General features: G+C 39.9%; 1 pseudogene; it reads left to right on the forward strand.

The window, feature by feature from the left end:
* The first annotated feature begins 473 nt into the window (after window positions 1-473).
* LOC121677042 lies at window positions 474-17338 on the forward strand (annotated as a pseudogene).
* Window positions 17339-17909: the final 571 nt, after the last annotated feature.

A 17909-nucleotide genomic window follows, 5' to 3' on the forward strand; every position in this document is an offset into this window, starting at 1 on the left:
GACTCTAAAAGAGGAACTGTCATTTAAGGTTTAAAATACTCTCTGTAACTGATATCCACTGGCAAAGGGAAAATCAGTTTTCTCCAATGGAGATAACTGGGTATATTAATCATACCACAGGAAGGGTCCATGCTCAGGAATAGTTAACCAGCACAAAATGAACTTTTGTGGGTTTATTTCATTTTGCTTTGTTTTGGCTTTTATTTGTTTGTTTGTTTCTTCCTTTCTTCTTTTACGTGTTTGTTTTGGTTTTCATTGTTGTGTTTTTGTGAGATATTTTTCTATTCTTTTGTTCTTTAGGGGTTTGTTTCTAGTTTGTTTTGAAAGAGAGAAGGAATATAAAGTTGTATAGAAAGGGAGGTGGGGAAGATCTGTAAGGAGTTAGGGAGGGGGAAAATATGATCAAAATATGTTGTGTGAAAAAAGTATTTCAATAAAAGCAGAAATCAAGTTGAACTTTAAGAAGAAGGGATATGTTATACTTTGACAAAACTAAAAGTGCAGGGTCAGGCAGAGGCCTAGACAAATGCTTGAGTAACTCAAATGAAGCATCCTGTGTTAGTCAATATTCAGAGGTTTAATCCATTATCAGCATGGTGGGTAGTATGGAGGGATGCAAGCAGACATGGTGCTGGAAAAGAAGCTGAGTCACACATCCAGATCCACAGGCAGTAGGAATAGAGAGAACCACTGATCCTGGCTTGGGCTTCTGAAACCCCAAAGCCCAATCCCAATGACATACTTCCTCTGACAAGGCCACACCCACTTGAACAAGGCCACAGGTCCTTCCTAATTCTTTCAAGCAGTGCCACTCCCTCCAAGCCTACAGGGCACATTTTCTTTTAAACCACCACACATTCCTACAAAAAGGTCAAGGGAATCTGTCTTTCTCATTGTCTATCTGGAGAAATACTAGAATGAAAGACCTGCCATGGCCTTGAGGTCATTGTCTAGAACATTCATTATCAACCCATGGGTTATAACCCCTTTCACAGGGGTCGCCTAATACCATCAAAAAACACAGATATTTACATTACTTTTCATAACAGTAACAAAATTACAGTTATTAAGTAGCAATGAAAATAATTTTATGGTTGGGAGTCATCACAACATGACGAACTGTATTAAAGTGCTGCAGCATTAGGACACTGGTCTAAAGGGAAAAAAAATCATTTACCATTAATTTTCTCAATGAAAGTACCAAAAATGACCCTACAGCTTTTGAGATGCCTCTGGAATTTCTGCCTTTTAATCAAAATATTGAACTGTTCTGAGGCTAAAAATAAAATAAACAAAAATGAAAGTTGACTATCCACCACCAAATTTTATATAAATAGTTGAAAGAGTCCCCATATCTTGAGAGGAAGGTAGAAATTACTTCCTCAGGAGGGTTCTCTCCTTTCAAGCATCCCTAAGAGGGAAAACAGCCACTCCATCTGAACCATCTTCTTCCTTATGTCTGCCAGAGTACTATAGGGCCTGAGAGATGACTCAGTGGGTGTCTTATATGCTGTTCTCTTGCTGTGAAAAGGCACTGTGACCAAGGCAACTCTTATGAAGGAAAGCATTTAATTGGGGCTTGCTTAGTTTCATTTTAAATGTACTTGCCTACAGTACATTTTCATCATGGTGGAGAGCTAGGCGGCAGGCAGGCATAGTGCTAGAGAAATAGGTAAGAACTTCATCCTGGTCAACAGAAAATGAGCGAACTGGGCCTAGCATGGGCTTTTGAAACCTCAAAGCCCATCCCCAGTGACGCACTTTCTCCAACAAGGCCACACCTACTTCAACGAGGCCACACTTTCTAATCCTTCTAACCAGGTATTCAAATATATGAGTCTATGGAGGCCATTCTTTTTTTTTCCAGTTTATTTATTTTTTATTAAAAATTGCCATCTCCTCCCCTCCTCCTCCCCCTTCCCTCCCCTCCCCTCCACCCACACCCCCACTCCCTCCCTCTTGAGGCCAAACAGCCATCAGGGTTCTCTACACTATGTTGAGTCCAAGGTCCTCCCAACTCCCCCCAGGTCCAGGAAGGTGAGCAACCGAACTGACAAGGAGGCCATTCTTAATTAAACCACCACAGTGGGTAAAGGGGCCTGCTGAAAAGCGTGATAACATGAATTTTATCATTTGGACCTTCACTTTTATAGCATGGCACAACCTCCTGACAAAACATACATACATATATACATACAAACCTTAGTAAAAAGTACCACAGGAAAAGGCTTTAAAGGCAGAGGTGCACTTCTGTAGATTAAAGGTCAGCATTTGCAAGTGGACTTGGTGGTGGACACCTTTAATCCCAGCACTTTGGCAGGCAGATGTCTGAGTTCAAGGCCAGTTTAGTCTATAGAGCAAGTTCCAGGACAGTCAGAACTACACAGAGAAATCCTGGACTGAAAAGAAAAAAAAAACAAAAGGAAGGAAGGAAGGAAAGTCAGCATTTGCAGCCCAGCTGACTGTTCTTAAAACCCCTCTATCTTCAACACGACTGACTGGACTGGTCCAGGGCCTGCTCCAGGCCCTAGGCAGTTGCCTTCTGGAGGCAATCCTTTAAGATCAAAGATTTTGGCTGAGCATGATGGTGTATGCTTTTAATCCCAGAACCCTGGCTAGTCTTATCTACATAATGTGTCCCAGAACATCCATGACTGTAGAGAGACCTGTAGCAAAAGAAAAATGAGATCTTGCAGAGCTAGTCAGTATAATGCTATTTTATTTGTTTTGATTAATAAATAAAGCTTGCCTGAAGATCAGAATGCAAAACTAGTCACACTAGTCAGCCATACAGGCCAGGCAGTGGTGACACACACCCTTAATCCCAACAGTCACACTAGTTAGCCATAGAGGCTGGGTGGCAGTGGTGCACACCTTTAATTTCAGCACTAGAGAGGAACATAAAACAAGAAGAGACAGGAGCTCAGGGTAACAGTCTCCTTCTGAGGATTCATGGAAACAGGATTGCCCATTTTGGTCTGAGGTTGAGGTAAGAGCTAGTGATGGGCTATTTTGCATTTCTGATCTTCAGCTTGAACCCTAATATCTGTCTCTGGGTTATTATTATTTGTGCTACAAGTCAGCTTCAGAATTTCTACAGAGCAGAGGGTCTTGAGGAAACATCTCTGCAAAGATATAACTAATATACCACTTATCCACAGATGGAATATATGTGGACTGCAGAGCTTTGGGAGTATGGTATTAGAATGTAATAACCACAGATAGAAGGTTCTCTCTCTCTCTCTCTCTCTCTCTCTCTCTCTCTCTCTCTCTCTCTCTCTCTCTCTCTCTCTCTCTCTCTCTCTCTCTCTCTGCTGTAGAATCCAGCTAGGCCAAAATCAGCCAGCTTACATGTTCCGCCACTTATCAAAGACTGTTCTCTGACCTCAGATCTTGGTGAATAATACCATTTGCATAAAGGAAATCTAGGCCTCTTAGAAACTGTCACATGTGAATCTTTAAGGTCTTATCTGGCAAATCTGGTGGGTGCATCTTGTCCACATATGTCCTTAGGCTTGGTCTATATGCTCAAACACTGGTGTCACCTTAGTCTCTTGGTCAGTTCCGGAAGTACCATAGACATCCTCAGCCACACAACATAGGCATGCTCAAATGCTTCCAGCCTCCTCAGTAAGAAGACTACCTCAAAACCCACTCAAGCTCCTTCTCTACTGGGGACTCTCAAAGGCCATAAAGTGGCCACTGTGCAAATCGTGGACCTTATACAATATCCCATAAGCGCTGCTTATCAATTTCAACCACTGACATGAGAGGTAACCATTGTCAGATAAAAAGGATATCCTGATGATGAGCCAGGAGGGGCAGAGCCATTAATCAGAGCCTAGGAACTGGTTCCTGTGGTACCATATTCCAAGGCTCAATCCCATGTGGCTGGATGTCATGGGCAAGACCATAGACACAGACGGCAGACTCCCTCAAGTCCTTGGTCAGATTTATGCTTAAGTATTTCATAGGTTTTTTAATGATGTTATTTATCCATGATATTATTTCAATTTACAATTGTTCATCACTACAACATTCTAGTGTATATTTGACCTCGCATTGTGAAATTGTGATAAACTAACTTAACTGTTTTAGTGGCTTTTTGATAGACTATTTGTATTTTCTACATAAATGATCTTTTTATTTGTTCTTAAAGACAATTTTATTTCTCCCTTTTTCCATTTCTGGTCTTTTTATTTCTTTTCCCTGCCTTTTACCACTAACTAGGACCTCCAATACAATGTCAGATTAGAAATGATCAGAACAAATACGCTTTAATTTGTATTGTTTGACAGTGTCATGCCTATTTAAAATGAATTTTAGTTCTTTAACCTCTATTACCCTCTCTTACCACTCCCCCACAAACACACACTTAATCTCCTGCTGAACCTCTTCTCAGATAGTCCTCCTCCTAGTTTCCTTTTTTTCTTTTTACATATGAACCACCGAGCTTAATTGCTTTCTTGCCTAAGCATGGGTAGAAGTTTACTGGAGACACTGAAATGACGCACTGCCCTACTCTCTTGAGGGTTGGGGATGATGTCAATTTTCAGTTTTTTATCCCTGTTCAACTTGGGCAAACCAAGTTTTCACCCTGAACATCCTTGGTGCTAACATTCATGTCAGAGACTGTCTGGGCCCACCCTGGTCTGAACTAATGCAGTGCTTCTGCCACGCCACGCCACGCCACGCCCCACCACGCCATGCCACGCCACGCCACACCACACCACGCCCCACCACGCCCCTGTCTGAGATTTTTACCACCAGAAGGAGGTGAAGAGTTTTGCCTGTAAGGCAGAACTTGGTCAACGTAAGTCCTTCATCATGAATGCTTTCTAGTCTAACAAGAAATGTTCCTTCAGAAATTGATCTCTAATGCTTCTGATGACGTGGATAAAAGTTGCTGTGATAGCCTGACAGATCTGTCCAAGTTGGACAGGGGTAAAAAGCTGAAAATTGACACCATCCCAACTCTCAGAAATGCACCCTGACCTTGGTGGAGACAAGTATTGGCATGATCAAGCCTGACCTCATAGATAATTTGAAAACCATTGCTCAGTCTGGCACAAAACTTTCATGGAGGCTCTCCAAGCTGGTGCAGATGTCTCTAGGATTCAGCAGTTCCATGTTTGTTTTAGTTAGGATTTCTACTGCTGTGATAAAACATCATGACCAAAAGCAACTTGGGGAGTAAATGTTTAATTTCATTTTACAGTTTATAGTCAGTCATTCAGAAAGTCAGGTCAGGAACTTAAGGTAGGAACCTAGAAGCAAGAACTAATGTATATGCCATGGTATGATGCTGCTAACTGGCTTGCTCCTTATGACTTGCTCAGTCTGCTTTCTTACACAGACCAGGATCACCTGCCCAGGGTAGCACCACCTGCAATGAGCTAGACCCTCCCATGTCAATCACCAGTTTTAAAAATGTCCCACAGGAGTGGATCATGGTGGTGCACATCTTGAACTCCAGCACTCCGGCGGCAGAAGCAGGTGGATCTCTATGAGTTTGAGGCCACCTTTGTTTACATAGAGAGTTCCAGGACAGCCAGGGCTATACAGAGAAACCCTATCTCAAAAAAAATATGGCTGGAAGTGGTGGTGCACCCCTTTAAGCCCAGCACTTGGGAGGCAGAGGCAGATGGGATCTCAATGAGTTAAAGATCAGCCTTGAACTTGGTCTACATAGTGAGTCCTAGGACAGTCAGGACTACATAGAAAGACTGTCTGAAAAAGAAGAAAGAAAGAAAGAAAGAAAGAAAGAAAGAAAGAAAGAAAGAAAGAAAGAAAGAAAGAAAGGAAAAAAAGGAAGGAAAAAAGGAAGGAAGAAAGAAAAGTAGGAAGGAATAAAAAGGAGAAAGAGAAAAAAGAAAGAAGAAAGAAAGGAAAGAAAGGAAGAAAAAAAAGAAAAATGAGTCCATAGGCATGCCTCCAGACTTTTTTTTGAGACAGGGTTTCTCTGTGTAGCCTTGGCTGTCCTAGAACTCGCTCTGTAGAACAGGCTGGCCTCCAACTCACAGAGATATGGCTGACTCTGCCTCCTGAGTGCAGGATTAAAGGCATATGCCACCACCACCCGGCTGCATCCAGGCCAATCTTATGGAGTGATTTTTTTTTCAATTGTGTTTTCCTCTTTTCAGATAAACCTAGCTTGTTTCAAGTTGACAAAAAAGACAGTATTGGACTTCATTCTGCCTCTCTGGTGGCAGAAAAAATTGAGATCACAAAGTACAATGATGATGAACACTATTGAGTCTTCTGCTGATGGATCCTTCACTGTACAGGCATGTCATGGTGAGCCTATTTGCCAGGATGTAAAAGTGATCCTTCATCCTAATGACCAGACAGAATGCTTCGAGGAGAGTCAATGGAGTGGCTAGGAAGCACCCACAGTTCATGGGCTATCCTGGCACTCTTTATTTGGATAAGGAAGGACCGAAGAAGGTCAGTGATAACGAGGCAAAGGAAGAAAAGGAAGAGGACAATAAGAATGATGAGGGGACGATAAGGAGGATGATACTGACACAAATGAAAAAAAGAAAACTAAGGAGCAGCATATTGCTCAGGAATAACTGAGCCAGACCAAGACCATTTGGACCAGAACCCCTGATGGTATCACTGAAGAGGAATATAGTGAATTCTATAAGAGCTTCACCAGTGATTGGGAAAACCACTTGGCCATCCAACACTTCTTTGTAGAAGGTCAGCTGGAATTCAGGGCAGATCCACTCCACCCTGACAAAGGGTTAGGATATGCACGCATACTTCCGTGCCTTCTTTTGTATTAGGAGGTTTAACCTGGGGAATGGCTGCCTTCAGAATACTTGGTATCCAGCAGCTTCACTGCCTAAACAACAGAATGCTAATGACTTGAAGTCTCAAAGTGTTAAATTTTGAGTGTTCCAGTTGTCCTTTGTATCATGTTAAAGAAGTCTTTTGTCTTCTTCCCCTTTTTGTATTGGTGTATACAAGTATATGGAAAATTAAACGCGGGGGATTTCAGTATTCATTGGAATTCCCTCCCAATACTATCCTATGTTTCTGTTTTATTATTTTTACTTGTGTCTTCATATTCTTTACTAACATTTCTGATTCCTATGCCCCCACTCTGGTAAGTGTATTTTTGTTGAAGCTGGTCTTGACAATGAGGATACTATCATTTCACATGGAAGTAGACTTCCCACTGGGAAGCCTATGCCCTTTGTATGTTTTTCCCTTTGGCTCTCCAGCAGCCTTGGCTGACTCTGACCCACCTAGCTCTCTGCTGATGTCTACAGGTTATCTCTTCCCTCCTGTCCTTAGTGTCTTAAGGCAGAAAAGTCTCCCCTCCTTCACCAAAGAGTGGGACTGGGCTTGTGCATTATGTTTTGTTCATTAATTTATTTTGTTCTGAAATGAAAGGTATGCACAATAAAGAGGATGCAGTTTTAAAAATAATAATACCCACAAATCTCCCAACAACCATTAGCTACCAATAGTCCCTCTAGGAGGGATGGGACCTCATGGGTCCCCTCCCCCATCCATGATGAAATGCTGAGAAGCTTAATCTGGTGCAAGTGTTATTCAGATAACCACAGCTACAGTAAATTCATGAGTGCAGCAGCTATGTTGTTTCCAGAAGATGCCTTTTTGTTACATATCTCCCTATTCTCTGGCTCTTACATTCTTTCCATTTCCTCTTTCATAATGCTCTGTGAGCCTTGGAGGGGGAAATATAGCTGTCTATTTAAGGCCAACCATATCAAGATTATTTATTCTTCATACTTGGGCCAGTTATGGGTTCTTACATTAATGGTCACCCACTATTTACATTGTTCTTGAGACAAAAGGAGACGTTTAGCCTTTCGCCACACAGATCAGCTGGAGACTATTTAACTGTGTTGGGAGTGTTGGCAGGTGTGTGGATATGAATGCACATATGCGCACCTGTAAGTGGAAGCCAGAGACAACCTTGGGTACTGTTTTTCAGGTACCACCCAACATATTTTTAAGGCACGGTCTCACTGGCCTGGAACTCAAGATGTAGGCTAAGGTGACTGACCAGAAAACACAAGAAATCTGCATATTTCTATCTCTCCAGCACTGGAATTACAAGTTCTTTGCCATACCTGGCTTTTTATATGGATGCTCAAGGCAGAACTCAGGTCCTCATGCCTGCAAGTACTTTACCAACTGAGCTAGGTCCCTATTTTATCATTTCCTGGATAACATCTTTTGATATACAAAGTTTTTAAAATTTGTTCGTTTTCAGGCCAGAGAGATGGCTTAGCAGTTAAAAAGTGCCTGCCACCAAGACTGAGAACCTGAATTTGATTCCTAGGGCCCACATGGTGGAAAGAGAGCCCTGATCCCCAGGCGTTGTCCTGTGTCCTCCATGCATGTGCCATGACATGTGCATACCTATACTCATACACACGCAAATAAATACCTTTTAAAGTTTTCAATTTTTGCAAAGTCTAATTTATTGATTTCATTCTTTAGCTATTTGTGTTTTTAATAGCATATCTAAGAGACTCATTCTCAGTTCAAGGTCATGTATGTTTTCACCTGTTTGTCAGAGTTTATAGTTTTAGCTCTTAGATTTATATCTTCAATTCATTTTGAGTTACTTTTTGTCTATGCTGTGATGTATTGAAGATAAATTCACAGTTTTGTGCTAGGATACCTAGTTTTCACAGCACTGGTTTTAAAATAGACAGTACTGTGCTTCTCCGAAAAATCTTGGCACCCTTGTTGAATGACAACTAACCATCTATGGATGGATAGGTAAGGCAAATCTTAATTGATAAAAAGTTGCCTTTAGCTGATATGGTCTAAATTCTATATCTAGAGGATACTTCAAGTTATATTTTGTTGAAATATATAGATATATAAGCTCAAATAGTTTCTCAAGTAGTGACATTTTGCTTCTATTAAGAGTATCTTTCTTTAACAAATACTTTAAATGAGACAAAATTTTTAAAGTAAATTGTCTCTACTTTTGACCCTTCCTAATGGTTTGTAAAAATGTAATGCTGCAAAATTGTAAGTCCTCTCAAAATCATTCTATTTTGATACAAACTAAAAATTTATCCAATTAAAAATAGGAGCTTCATCAAAAGATGCTTCAAAGTAAAGATATTCCAACATTCAATTATAGAATTGCAAAATTAGATCTTAGAAGCCATTTGGACTTTCATCATTTAATTTCAGTTCCCCTGAAATAAACTCAATGCTTTTCTGTTTGCAAGCTTTGTTTGCAATAATTTCACTTTTCTAAAATTATCACATGAACTTTTAATGAATACTTTGATTACAAATTTCCAAATGCTTTTGAGAAATCAAAACAACAAAAGTTGGAAGACTTTAAAAAATCTGGCTAGTTTTATGTCAACTTGACACAAGCTAGAGTCATCAGAGAGAAAGGAGCCTCAATTGAGAAAATGCCTCCATAAGATTCAGCTGTAAGGCATTTTCTTAATTAGTGATTGGTGGGGGAGGACTCAGCCCATTGTGGGCAGTGCCATCCTTGGGCTAGTGGTCCTGGGTTCTATAAAAGAGCAGGCTGAGCAAGCCAGGAGAAGCAATCCAGTAAGCAGCACCCCTCCATGGCCTCTGTATCAGGTCCTGCCTTCAGGTTCCTACTCTGTTAGAGTTCCTGTCCTGGCTTCCTGCAATGATGGATTATGATGTGTAGTGTCAGCCAAATAAACCCTTCCTCTACAACCTGCTTTTTCATCATGGAGTTTGCTTCATTGCAGCAATAAGCACCCTAACTGAGACAGCAGTGCCAATGTAGGACACATAGAGTGGTTAACAAAGTAGTTCTTTAAGGCTCAGACATTTGATGATGCATGCACTAAAATGCTAAGTATCATTTTTATTATTTAAAACACTTTCGCGGACAATGTATTTTGATCATGTTTTATCCTCCTCCAACTCCTCTCAGATCTTCCCCTCCTCCCTACCCATCCAACTTCATTTTCTCTCTCTCCCTCTCTCCTCCCTCCCAAAATTACAAAAAGAAAATCAAAGTAAACCAAAATAAATAAGATCTTCATTTAGTATTAGTTTTCTGTTTTGCTTTGTTTGTGGAAGCACATCTCACCACTTTGTTCAAGTTGGCCTGGAACTTGTAATCCTTCTCTCTCAGATGAAAATACAGTGGAATGATCCACTATGTCAGGTTTCAACATCAATTTTGTCATAAAATTTGCATTTAAGTTACTCTAACATTGTATAATTAAAGACATTTGTAATTCTTGACAATAACAACTTCTGTTTTGGTTGGTGGGGTATTGTAGTTTGTCTTTTTATAGTTAACCATGAATTGTGTGTGCACCTGGACTCTTTATATAGCTCAGTTCCATAGGGTTCTCCATTTTATTAAGAATATCGTCCTGGCTCTGATGTTAGATTTTTAACAATTTAGATTTGAACTACTATCCTCTTTGTGAGAAGTCATTTTATTTCCAAATACTAAAGTTTAAAAAATGAATTTACTATAGCATGACAGATGTTATACCTTGAACAGAATGAACCTCTGAAGGTTTTATTTAGATACATGAACCAGATGAAAATATCAAACTATATTTGAAACGAACTGATGATATTCAAAGCATCTGATAACACTAATAGAAAATTGGTGTCAGGTAAGTCTTCATGACCTTCCTCACCTTGTGATGGAGCCAACCCAGCAAGAGCTATTGCTTCACTTTTTATATCAGGACAAGAAAACCCTGGAGTAAAAAACCAGCTAGAAGAGAAAGTGAAAGTAAATGTTGTATAAAATCATATGTAAATATCCTTAAGACATGGGCAATGAGTACCCTGTCTGAGATCACTGTGGATCACAGACATACCTAAAGGGTAAAAGCATTTTAAAACCCATGGACAGCTCTGCTACTCACAATCAGTCTCAGTGATGACAGACAGTGAGCCAACACCCTAAATGTCTACATTCAAGATTAATACCTTGGCTGGAAATGTAGTTCTATCAGTAGAGTGCTTGACTACCATGCATAAAACTCTAGGTCCATTCCTATCATCACATAAATCAGGCATAGTGGCATGTGCCTTTATTTCAAGGACATGGGAGCTAGAGGAAAGAAGATTAAGGACAGTGAGTTTGAGTCCAATCTTGAATACACGAGACCCTGTCTCCAAAAAAAAGATTAATATTTTTTGAACTTTTTCCTGATGCCCTAGACAGAAAAAGCAACCACACTCAAAAACACTAATAGCAAAATCAGAAACAGAAGCAATTTTACAGGACAGGAAAGAAGCAATGGAGAGACTTATAAAAGACAAACAGAAAGTTAACTTGTGAGATGCCAGCCTTCAGAGAGCCGGCTTGCAACAGATCTGTACATAAGCAGGTATCAGTTCCCACTACTATTGAACATACTTCTTTTCTTTTTTATCCAACTCCTGAGTTCTAAGGAGGGAACAAATGATTTCATATGCAGTTACAAAACTTAACATAATAAGGAATTCAAATTACTCTTAAATTCATATATTTATGCATACTTATATTTATTTGTATGTGCATATGCCTACAATTATATGCCAATCCAGCTATAAAACAGGTCAATTAGAAACTAAGTAGTCACTAGGCAGTGGTGGCACAAGGCCTTTAATCCCAATACTCAGGAGCCAAAGGCAGGTGGATGTCAGTGAGTACGAGGCCAGCCTGGTCTACATAGTGAGTTTTAGGACAGCCAGGATTACACAGTGAAACCCTGTATTGAAAAACCAAAAACAAGAAAAGAAAAGAAAAGAAAAGAAAAATAGAAAAGAAAGAAGGAAAGTAGGCGTTGTGCCCTAGAAATATAACTAGGTCTCCATCTATAATTTGTTTTGTTTTGTCTGATTTTCCTTTCTTCCTTTAATTCTCCTGCAGCCCAAAGGTTGGTCCTGAACTCACACTCCAGCCTCCAATCTTGAACACTAAAATTACAGGCATGTGCCACCATGTTTAACAAGTTTCTTTCCTTTCTTTCTTCCTCCTTTCCTCCCTTCCTCCACCCCCTTTCTCTTTTGAGGCAAGGTCTCATGTAGTACAGTCTGATCTCATACTCGAGATGCGGTTGAGAACCTTGCTGAACTGCTAATCCTCTTGCCTCCCTTTCCCTAGCCTCTTAAGTGCTAGAGTTACAGACACCTGGATTAGAAAATTGTTTAACACAATTTTCATTTCATTTGGACTGTAAATGTCATGATATTCATTAACTATAATTTATGTTTTACCTTTTAATTTCAGTTGGTACTTTTTCTTCTAAAATGTTTAAAACTATCATTTATAAAATCATAAATTGTCTAACTTAAATTTAAAATTTACTTTACATACCTATATCAACATATATCCAAATTTTATACATTCTGAATATAAATGAATTTTACTGTTATAGTCCTTTAGACCTTTACCATTAATAAAATGCAAATTACATGAAAAATCTTTTTAAAGTGATACTGGAGGCGGAAGTCACTGCCGCTCATGTGCTAGGCAAGGACTGCATTACTGAACTACATCCCCATACCTTGTTTTAGTTATGAGACAGAGTCTTACTAAGTGACCTAGGATGGTCTCAAAAGTACTGATCTTCTTGCCTTAGGCTCTTCTTTTTAATTTCAGTTTTTTTGGAGAATTTCCTACATGAGCACATCATTTTCACCCCTTCTCTCCAGTATCCAATCCTTAACCACCTGGTATTGTATAACCTGTCAGGTTGCTTGGCCCTGAAGAAAACTGAATTACAGGCACCTGGCTTGTAAAATTCTTTAACACAATTTTTATTTCATTTTGACCATAAAATTTCATGGAATTCATTAACTATATTTTATATTCTACCTTTTAATTTCAATTGCTACAACAACCACTGATTACTTGTAGCTCTTCACCTAAGGGTAGGGCTTTCTGGTCCTCTGTATCTTAAAATCATTCTGGTCCCTCTTCTGTCATTATTTTCCCCTAAGCCTTAGGTGTAGGGCTTATATTATAGATGCATCAGAGTTTGGCACCCCATGATCACTTGTTTTCTGCATTTTGACCAGTTGTGGATCTCCGTAATAGTCCTTCTCTATTACAAAAGGCATCATCTTTGATGAGGAGTGATTCATACCTTTATCTGTGGGTGTAAGGATAGTATTTAGAATATAGTTAGAAATTGTATGATTCTATGGAAATATCAGGAATAGGTTCTCCTCTGGGTCCATGGCCTCTCCAACCACAAGTAGTTACTGAGCAAGCTTTACATAAAATTAGACAGCTGTTGGTTACTCCCAAGACAAAAATGCCACTATTACACTACTGGGGATATCTTGTCTGGATGGCCAATATTGTGGTGGTATTTAGAGTTGGGTAGGACTATTGATTGCTTTTCTCCCTTGGAAGTTTGTATGTATTTTCTAATACTATGAGAGCTAGTTCTCAGGGAGGAAGCTATCAGGTCAGTTCCAGCTCAGTTCCTCTAAGTCCTGTGTCTGAAGTACATAGAGTCTTCAACAATAGGATCTTGCCTTCCCTCCCAATTTCAAAAACCCCAGTTTTCCCAGTGTCCCCCTACATAACATATGTGTCCTGCCATTTCCCTCACTAGACCTCTTCTCCCCATAGTCCCTGTCTATGTGTTTCTGGTACATACATCTAACCTACGATGTTCCACTTTCCCAATGATCTACCAAGAGACAGCCTACATAGCTATGCATATGATTCTGGCTGTGACAAGAATCACAAGAAAGGCTGCAAGAGCAATGGCAATAGCCTATATTGTTTGGGTAGTCTCTTGAACCCCCCTGATCAACAACTCAAAAAGTGGTTATCCGTGCCTGGTACTGAGTTTTTGTTAGCTAGTCTGTGGCTCCGGGGAGAGTACATCACCATGTGTGGCATGGCTCCATTTAAATACAGATATTGTCTATTTCAAGTAAATATTAAATAATATGTTTGCCTGTGGCTTTTTCAAGCATCCTTAGTGGTATTTACTTCTCCTCCTTCCTCCTCCCTCTCTACTGACCTTCCTCCTCAGTTAAAGGACCGAAGTTTTTCCCTTTTCCTTCTTCATAGCACCTCTTCTGCCCTCTAGAATTCCCTCTCCCTCACCACATAGTGATTTTCTAATTTTCTGGTTTCTGAAGTTACTCCAGGTTAGTATATTCACATCTAAAGACTCAGAGCTAGAGTCTAGGGGAGAGAGAGAGGGGAGAGAGAGAGAGAGAGAGAGAGAGCATGCAAATAACTCAGGTTCTGGGTAACCTCATTCAGTATGATAGCTACTAGATCCATCCATTAACCTGTAAATCATTTTACAGCTTAAAAGAATTCCCTCGCGTATGTACATGTGCCACTCTTCATTATCCATTCATCACTTGAGGAACATTTAGGTTGTTTCCATTTCCTAGCTACTGTGAATACAGTGGGCAAGGAACTTGCCTTAGCCTCTTACGCAGCTGGAATCGCAGGCAGTACCAACACACAGCTCATGAAGATCTTGAGTACAAAAATCAAATTACTGAAATAATAAAATAAAGGAAAAATTTTGTCTGTATTTTTGTTGGTAGGACTATTAGAGATTAAATGCAAGGCCTCAATGCATACTGAGCACATTGCTCTACCACTGAGCTACATATTCAACAACACGAATTTTATGGAATAAATACATAGTAATTCATGAGTCACGTATTAATTTACTTGCATTACATGTCTAGACTTTGCCAACCCATCCAGACACTCAGACATATTTAAGTTCAGTCATCTTTGAGTTTTTGCCAATTCCATATTAAAAAAACCATAACAACATACACTTTTGTCATAATGAAGGTATTTTTGTTCAGGTGGGAGCACAGACATATTTTCTTTAACAGCCTGCTATCTTGATTCATAACTTGTAAATATTTAAACCTAATGGAATAAGGGCTTTCATTTGTCCTCTTGCCCCAGGCCCACAAATGTCAGGGGTAAAGCTAGAACACACCATCTGCAGATGTGTATGGCAAATCACCATCGCCAAGCAGGCCTCATACAGTAACAAGTGCTTTTAGAACTAGACAGCAGGATTTTGTCAGCATCTGCATGTCTTCTGTTTTCCATGTAGTTACTGATACCTGGCTTGCCTTGTGGAAGGTAATAAATGGCCACAAATGCTTTCTGCAAGTTAGACACCTGACATCAACGTTCTTTAGAGGTAAAAATCTATTTAATTTTTTAGTGACTATTCCCTTGGGCTCATTGCTGCCCAAAGAGTTTATTGAAGAAACAAAAATAATAAGCATTAGCTAACAATATAATAAATAATAGATGTAGGCTTATGCTGTACAATAAATGACAAAACCTTTGCAAGCTAAAGCAGTGAGATTCCCTTTCTACCTTCTGGAACAGCCCAGATCCGCATTTCTTTCCTGCACACACTTCATATTCATCTAACCTATAATGTCCCATATTCCCCATTGATACGCCAAGAGGCAGCTTACAGAGCTTTGCGTATGACTCTGGCTGAGAAAAAAGCCACAGTAACTGAGTCCTATGCAAAGAAGCTCTTGAGAATAACAGCTTCAATTATTTCTTGCGGCATTGCCTGAGATCAGAACACAGCTCCTATAGCGATGCTGGAAGTATTTAGCTTTATCAGGAATAGTCTGAAGGCTCTCCTTCATTGTGAGGTAGCTCTATCATGTAACTAGAAAGTCAGGCAAAGAAAAAGTGGGGCACTGTCTTTACTCCAGATCTAGTTGCATGATGAAATAAGGTCTCTGTTTGATGAATCTTGATCTCACTCACTACTCGACAACTCTGTGACTGAATCTGGAAGGGCCAAATGGGAAGTCTACCACTTGCTCCAACTTTTCTGATGCCTGATAATAATACTTAATTTTAAAATGAAGTCTGGGTTATAGATAGCTAGTGCTCAATTAATAGAATGATTGCCTAGCATGGGGTTTGAGCTGCAGTGCTGCAAAAAACAGACAGTGACACATACTTCTTAATCACAGCGCTTGGAATGTAGAGGCAAGAGAATCTGGAGTTCAAGTTCACGCTCAGTTACATCATGAGTTTGAGACCAGCCTGGGATAGGTAAGACCAGAGAGAAGGTGGGAGGGAGGGATGGAGGGGGAAGGGAGGGAAGGAGGGGGGAGGGGAGGGGAGGGAGGGAGGGAGGGGGGAGAGGGAGGGAGGGAGGGAGAGAGAGAGAGAGAGAGAGAGAGAGAGAGAGAGCGCTTATGACAAATGCTAAACTAGGCAGAATAATAGAGCAATGAGGATAAATCAAAACTGTGTCAGGCCCACAGGGACATAAGTTTGCTTTAAATGCTCCCTGCTTCTGATTCATTCTGCAGAGTACAGTCAAGGTGTTTTTTTTCTAAAGTATTGCTCTGATAAGATCAGTCCTTGTTAATACACACTTCAATTACTTTCCACTACTCTATTTTTTTAATTAATTAATTGTGGGGGATTGAGACAGTGTTCCTCTGTGTTATCCTGGTTGGCCTAAAACTCACTGCAACTCACTCTGTAGACCAGGCTGGCCTCAAACTCACAGAGATCCCCCTGCCTCTGTCTCCTGAGTGCTGGGATTAAAGGAGTGTGTCACCCATGCCTGGCCTCAAGTACTCTAAAGTTAATACCTAGGCTCCCTAATGCAACAGGCTGTCTCAGGTCATCTTAGACTACCACTCTCACGTACTTCCTCTAGACCTAAGGGAATTTTTTTTTACCTGATCTTCCATTTTCCTAAAATAGTCCTCCTCCATGGCTTGTTTTTGATAGACAACTGTCCTGTCAAGACACATTGTAGTCATACCCTTTTCTTGGAAGAAAGAGGTCTTTTCTGGCCCGCTCTTCTAACCAGGTCATCTGTCTCTATTCCCCAGGGATGCCCGTGGAATGCCTATATTAAGGAGGTAAAAGCACTAGTTTCACTCCAGATTTGATTGCATGATAAAGTAAAGCCTTTGATTTATCCCCAGCTCAGATTTTCCTTTATCTGTGGAACTCTTGGAAGATAGAGATTTCATTATCTCTATATCCTCAAGACTTAAAACATTGGACTAATCTAAATGAAGTTGAATTATATTGGGGTGAGTTGAGCACATTTTTAAAATTGATTTTATTATATTCATTTATTCAGTCTGTATGCACATGTGCATGTGAAGATCAAAGGAGAGCCTGCTAGAAATGGCTCTCCCTGTCTACTACCTAAGTCTCCAGTATCAAAGTCAAGTCATCATGCTCGGCCACAAGTGCCTGTACCCACTGATTCAGATCACTGGCACCCGGTGGTACCAATTTGAAAACAATACTGGGAACGCAAATATTAAGGAATCTGAATGCTTACTTGATGAAATTGTGCTGGGTGGATGACTAATAAAGACAAATGGGGCAATTCTGAGCAGAAAGAAAGCATGTAGATAGAATTGGTTTGGGAAAAACAATCTGGGGTTGTGTAGCGGATGAACTGAATTTCTACTCATTCTAATACACTCCCAACCAATACTATTCCCAGTAAACATTCTCAGTCTCCTTCCACTCACCCCATGCAAGCCTATAAAAGTAGCAAGCACATGAGAATAGAAGTCAACAACTATCATTTTTAACAGACATAATCCTGATTATCTTTAATATCCTTACTATGTAAACAGAGAACTCCTATAAATAGGCATGAAAAAACTAACATCAGCTGGACCACAGGAAAAGAACATAAATAGAAATTTCACAAAAGAAAACATAGACTGACAGATAAATTAGTAATGTGATGCCAATTTTGCCTATCAAATTGCCAGAGACTATAAAATTAATACTACTTGGAGTTTACAAGGGTTTAGGAAAATAGCACTCTTATATTAGGTGTGAGAGTGGAAATTAGTATAAGGCTTCTGGAGAAGAAAATTCTCAGATAAGAAGTCAAAGATATATTGTACAAAACATTCAGCAC

The sequence above is a fragment of the Arvicola amphibius genome, chromosome X (genome assembly GCF_903992535.2).
Source record: "Arvicola amphibius chromosome X, mArvAmp1.2, whole genome shotgun sequence".
In the NCBI taxonomy this organism is placed as follows: domain Eukaryota; kingdom Metazoa; phylum Chordata; class Mammalia; order Rodentia; family Cricetidae; genus Arvicola; species Arvicola amphibius.